Below are 7,236 nucleotides of genomic sequence, written 5' to 3'. Positions count from 1 at the left end.
TGTTGGATTTTATCTCATGTATGTAAAATAATTTTTTTGTTGGACTATATACGAATGCTATAGCCACATTTAACCATGAATATACCTGTTAAACTATAAACCAATTAAAATATATGTATATGTTATCTAGTTTTGAAAAAGCTTCTTTAGATGGTGATTCACTGATTTTATAGTATTGATCAACGGTTATTGCGCGACATCTAACTAAAAGCTTTAAGGCTAAAGCTATGAAAAAACTTTGTACAAAGTGATAAGCTATTCCCTGTTCCTTCATGGAATGTTCTTGGGAAAATTTGCATTTGCTAAGTGATTAGCAATGATTAGTGGTATCTACCGAAAAGCTTTTAAGCTAAAGCTTTTAAGCTAAAGTTTTTAAGCTAAACCTTTTACCAAAAAGGCTTTGCTCACATTGATAAGCAACGAATATAGAGCGACATCTATCTAAAAGCTTTAAAGATAATGTTTTTGAGCCAAAGTTTTAGATTTTAAGAGAACATTTAATTTGAGTAACAAACAAATTATGAAGAATTTTCAATCGGAGACTTCCTAATTTAGAATAAAATTTTATTTTTTAAATTAATTTTTTTGAGATTTTGTAGCTATTAAAATAGAATAAATAAATTTAATAAGTTTTCCACATACACATCAAGTCAGTCACTTGACTAACTAAGCAAAAATATGTACAAAAAAGCTTGAACTTTCAATGTAGTGTTAATAGTCTTTCTCCAGATGTCGCTCCATAATTTTAGCTTTCACAAGCTACTGAATAAAGCTCCATCTACTGGAGCTTTTTTTGGTTACATATGTTTTAATTGTTTTGTAATACGTTTATAATAAAATGTTCACTAACAACACTAATATGAATTTTTATTAATATTTTTTACACTACCTGTCCTCCTTGCTGTCAATCCTCCTTTTCTTTACACATAAGAGTATGTATTCCAAAGTTTTTGTGTCATCACTACCTCGAAATAATCGATTAATAAATTATTAAGCAAATTAAATCTTTATGCCCATATTGGCAAAACTTAATGCAACTTTAAAGTATTACAGATTTTACAGATTTCCTTTATAGAACTGTCAAATAAATCTACTTTAAAGTTGCATTAAATTTTGTTAATATGGCATTTAAATTTTATTAAAAATGTTAAATTTGTTAAAACTATACTTTTTTTTACAACAAAATTATTTTTGTTAACAAACATGCTTGTTAATGTCTTTATATTAATAAGAATTAATTTTTAAGTATTAAAAATTAAATAAAATTTAATTATATTTTATAGCTTTTGTTCTAACACAAATGCTAAACTTGAAAAAAAAAACCCAAATCTTTTTCTTAAAATAAACGTATAAATAAAGTGATTTGTGGAATGTTGTAGTTGCTTACTGGTAATACACTTTTCCCTCGCAGAATGTTTTCTGAAAAAAATAATGTTTTTTAATGTAAACGAGTAATACGCATGATTCCAAATACAATTTTTTAATTCTTTTTGTTGTCTTGTTGATAAGAAATATGTAATGCTTTGCACGGCAAGTTTTGGAAACCGTTTTTCGATTCCCTCTTAAACAAGGCGTAGACAATTCTGCCAAGGTTTCCACCTTTTGCCATACTTTTCAATTTACAAACAGCAAGTTTGCCGTTATTTCGGTTTGTCCCTTCAGGTTTATTTTCAAATTACGTCTGGTATTTTAAAAAATGTCTATATTCTCAGCTAACACTCCAAACAATTGAGCACTCCAAGCAATTAAACACTCCACGCAATTCAACACTCCAAGCAATTGAACATTCCATAAAATGGCAAACTCCAAGAAATTGAACACTCTACTTCGCTAGTACCCATGTCTCGTCACCTTCTTTCAATTCCCTTCACGTTGTTAAGTGTCCTGTGATGCTGCTGAAAGCCATACCTATCTCTTTCTTGCTTCCCCTAAGTATGAGACTCGTTTTCTCACATCCGGATCCCCCCACGATATGACGAGCGTCTCATTGTTAAACAGTCGCCCACGCTCTAAACTCATATTGCGTCGTCCTTAACGAAATATTTTGTAACACCTCGAAATATTCGCCTAAGACCCCATAAAGTGTATATATTCTTGATCGTCTCTACGTTCAGGGTCGATACAGAAATGTCCGACCGGCTGTCGAAATCACGATAGCGTGATATAACTCCAGATTTGGATATAGCTCCCATATAAACCGATCTCCCGATTTGAATTCTTGGGCCCCAGGAAGCCGCAATTTTTGTCTGATTAAGCGGACATTTTGCATGTACAACAACAGTGCCAAGCACGGTCCATATTGGTGTATAACTTGATATAGCTCCCATTTAAACCGATCTCCCGATTTGACTTCTTGAGTCCTTACAAGCCGTAAGTTTTATTCGATTTGGCTAAAATTTTGCATATAGTGTTTTTCTATGACTTCCAACAACTATGCCAAGTACGGTCCAAATCGATCCATAACCTGATATAGCTCCCATATAATCCGATCTCCCGGTTTGACTTCTAGAGCCCCTGGAAACCACAAATTTAGTCTGATTTGACTATAATTGCAGATAGTGTTCTGCTATGACTTCCAACAACTGTAATCGCCGGACTGTAAAAACGCTATGGCAGGTCATCGAACGATGGGGGCGAGGGAGTTTCCGGCGTTCGATAAGAGGTCGATGAGAACCTTGCCAGCTGTCATAACTGGAGACTGTGTCATAAGCCGCATGGCGGCGCGCGTGGCAATACCGCACAACGCCTCGGTGAGGATGAAGAGTGGTTTGCCTGGTATGCCTCCTATATAAACCGATCTGCCGATTTTACTTGGAAGTCTTAACAGTGTTCTGTTAAGACTTCCAAGATGGGATCATATTTGGATATAGCTGCTTTGTAGACCGATCTGGCAAATAATCGTCTTTGGTTGACAAAATACTAATTTTTCATCCTTTTAGTTATAATGTGTTTGCTGGGGTTTACTGATTGTGGGGACGTTTAATCCAAAAGGTCATTAGCTACACGTTGACGGAATCTGCTTATATGAATGTGTTTTTTGGAGCTCCTTATAAACAATTGCCAATTTTCTATACCACTTCAAAACTTTGCGTTGGGTGCTTCCATACGAGACCATTTGGTCCGCTAAATCTATACCAGCTTTTCCTTCGTTATATTCAATAAAAGCTAACGTTTTTGACTTAACTATACTTTTGTGTTTTTTTTCTGCATCAGTTGATGCACCCTGGATCTAGCCCAGTCATATGCCATATGAAAGACCCTTTCGGCTCTTCTGCATAGCTGGTTCGGATCGTTATCTCTAAGAAGTATTATAACATCGTCTGCATAGCAGACGGGTTCAAATCCCTCCTCAGTCAGCATTCGTAATAGGTTACTTATGGTGGTCATCCATAGGATTGGCGATAAAATGCACCCCTGTTGCGTGCCTTGTGCCACTTTTTCCCACATATTTATGTCATGGGACCCGCAACTTATCCACCTGTTCTTTATCATATGGTTTTTGCAGTCTCTAAAGACCCGGTCCACCCGGTACTGGTCTAAGGATTGCATCAATGTGTGATGTCAATGCAAACCGCCAGTGTGTACGTCTTGGCATCGAAGGATTCTTCTATTTTATGCACAACCTCGTGTAGGGCAAAGTCCATCGACCTTTCCTTGACATAGGCATGGTGTTTGTATTTAAGCAGTTCGCTGGATGTCCTACACTTTATCATCGTATATATCCACAATGCGTTCCATGGTTTTGAGTAGAAAGGACGTAAGGCTTACGTAATAAATAGTTTAACTGCCAAACCATCGACTCCTGCTGCCTTGTTGTTCTTCAGCTGGGATACTGTTACGCTAACCTCATTCGGCCTAAGCGATAGGTATACATTTTATACCTTCGTCGGGTATTGGTTCTAAGGTTTCCTCTCCACCGCCATAAACGTAAATCAGCAGAGGGGAAAGTGGTCATTCTATATCCTAAGCACACTATAAGTACCTGTATCAGCTTTCCTTCTTTGTCTCTGCATCAAACCCATGGTGGTTTAATTTATTGCTAAAATTTTGGGATTTTATTCGGACTCCTGAACATCTTGATTCGTTAACACTCACATCTTTCTATTTCTCTAATTCTGCTGAGAAAACAAAATTATTTCCAGCGATTCAGTCATGTAACTTGCCTTTCAGATACGTCTTTAAATAGAAGGTCCCTTATCATTGAGAAGAACTCGGACAGCACTCATTGATATGGGAGAAGTGTACCTACACGCAATTGCTAAATGTGATGTTTTTCAGCAAATTTGCATTCCTCTAACAAATTTTGCTTCCAACAATGCATTTCCTAAGATATTGGCTTTCAGGAAAATCCTACAAGTTCAAATAGACTACAGGCACAACAGTGAATTGTACAAAAAATAAAATCATTTTTTATTCTTGAATTTAGCCGCCAACAAGATGTGGTCGATGCCATAGTGAAAATACAAAGCAATGATGGAAAGGAAAATGAGTCACCAAAAAATGAAAATCAACCACCAGAAACAGAACCAAGGACAAAGAGCATTAAAAAAATAGCTACTTTCAAGGACGCAGAGGAAGTAACGAAGCCAAAGGAAACAATCAATACTGGGGAGAAACCTATTGGAAAGGAGCCCAATTCTTCCAAAGACAAACCAAATTCTAAAACTGATAATTCCCAACCGAAAAAGGACTCAAACGAAGAGAAGAACTTTATTACGAAAAACCTTACAAATGATCTGCAAACCAAACTAAGTGATATGAATGATCACAATAGTAAAGAAGCAAGTCCTAAAGTCCCAATAGAAGAAAGCTTTGAGGTCTTATCTAACGATAGTACAACACAAATTTCGAAGGATGATGGAGAAGTGAACCATACTAAGGAAGTAAATCCAGAAAATGAATCGCCCATTATGCGACCTCATTCACGTGTGGAACTTAAAATTGTTAGGACAACAATAATGCCTTAAAATAATTGAGGAAATACTGGAAATTATTTATTTTTTAATGTAGTAAATTTGTATGTCATTTTATAATAAAATATCTATTTTGCTTGTTTTGTAAGCAAAAATTCTCAAATTACTACAAGGTTTTTATTTGTGTATGAGATAGTGATAGTTAAGATAGTGGGGTTAACGTTGAGGTTTAGAAATTTTGTCAAAAATGTCGGAGAAAAGTTTCTAGAAAAAAAATACAGGTACTTTGTATTAAAATCGTTACGGACACTTGACTCCAATTTTTATACCCACCACCATAGGATGGGGTTATACTAATCTAGTCATTCCGTTTGTAACACCTCGAAATATTCGTCTAAGGCCCCATAATGTATATCTATTATTGATCGTCTCGACATTCTGAGTCGATATAGCCATGCCCGTCTTCCGTCTGTCGAAATCACGAAATGGGTCATATCGGTTCAGATTTGGATATAGCTCCTATATGAATCGATCTCCCGATTTGACTTCTTGACCCTCTGGAAGTCGCAATTTTTGTATGTAGTGTTCTGTTTTGACTTCCTACAACTGTGCTATGTACGGTCCAAATCGGTCTATAACCTGAAAAAACTCCCATATAAACCGATCTACCGATTTGATTTCTTGATCGCCAGGACGGCGCATTTTTTGTCAGATTTGTGATTTATTATGATTTCTAACATCTGTGCTAAGTACGGTCCAAATCGGTTTATAACCTGATATAGCTCGCATATCAAAAAGTATATATAGTCGGCGTTGACAAATTTTTTCACAGCTTGTGACTCTGTAATTGCATTCTTTCTTCTGTCAGTTATCAGCTGTTACTTTTAGCTGGCTTTAGAAGAAAAGTGTAAAAATAGTATATTCGATTAAAGTTCATTCTAAGTTTTATTAAAAATGCATTTACTTTCTTTTAAAAAATCCGCAATTACTTTTTGGGCAACCCAATAAAGCGATCTCCCGATTTGACTTCCTGAGCTCTTAGAAGCCGTAATTTTTGTCCGATTTGGCTGAAATTGAGCATGTTGTGTTCTGATATGACTTCCAAAAACTGCGCCAAGTACGGTCCAAATCGATATATAACTCCCCTAAAAACCGATCTCTCGATTTGACTTCTTGAGCCCCTGGAAGTCGCTGTGGGGTGCTACAGTTGATCACTGTGTGGATCAAAATTTTGTTTCTCGAAATTTTGAGTTATTTTTTAAAATTGATTTTTCTATTATAAAAAAATTAGTTGTTGCGTTTTGTTTGTTAGTTAATTTGTCTGTTCCGTATAGACTCATGAAATATTCACAGATGGTGGAGTTTAAGCTCCTGGTGGAAATAGGGTGCTAAATTTTTTGATATCCGGACCCTCCCCCATACCCCCATTTTCAAAAACACCAGATCTCGGAGATGGGTGAACCGATTTTAGCAAAATTTTGCATGCCACTTATGGTACCCCAAAAACACAAAATTGGTATTAAATTTTGAGGTCAAATACCATCCCAAAACCCACCCGAACGGACACATTTACTGATTGGAATAATATGGGTATTAAATGAAAGGTATTTATGAGTAGAGTATGAATTTCACATTAAAATGTCATCATAAGTGTTGGGGGTCCCCCACCCCCAAAAACATCGCCTAACAGGACACTTTTACCGCTTTGGACAATATGGGTATCAAATGAAAGGTAATTAAAAGTAGAGTATAAATCTGACATTCAAATTTATTCCTTGGTGTTTGAGGAGCCTCCCCACCCCTAAAACCCCCCAGCAGGACATATTTACCGATTGGGACAATATGGATATCAAATGATAGGTATCTAAAAGTAGAGTAAAAAACTGATATACAAATGTATTCCTTGGTGTGTGAGGCGCCCCCATCCCCAAAATATCTCAACAGGACATATTTACCTATTGGGACACTGTGGGTATCAAATGAAAGGTATTTGGAAGTTGAGTACACACCTTTTATAAGAATTTGGTCCAAGGTGTCTATAGGGCCTCTCCAACCCCGAAAACCCCCAAAAACGGGCATGAATGTCCAACATCACAAAATAGGTATCAAATGAAAGATCTTTGGAAGTTGACTACGAATCTGGTATACACATTTATGATGGAGTCTGGGACCGACCCGCTCACTACATACCCTTCAATAGGATGTGTAGTTCGAGCGGGATAATATGTGAATTAAAAGAAATGTCTATGCCAGTAGAGTTCGAGTCTAATGTTGATATAAGGATTCAAGCCTCTGGGTTACGCCCTGCCGTTCGGCAGGACAT

This window comes from Stomoxys calcitrans, chromosome 2, assembly GCF_963082655.1.
Source record: "Stomoxys calcitrans chromosome 2, idStoCalc2.1, whole genome shotgun sequence".
NCBI lineage: Eukaryota > Metazoa > Arthropoda > Insecta > Diptera > Muscidae > Stomoxys > Stomoxys calcitrans.
The sequence above is the reverse complement of the archived record's forward strand: the minus strand, read 5'-3'. Positions refer to the sequence as shown.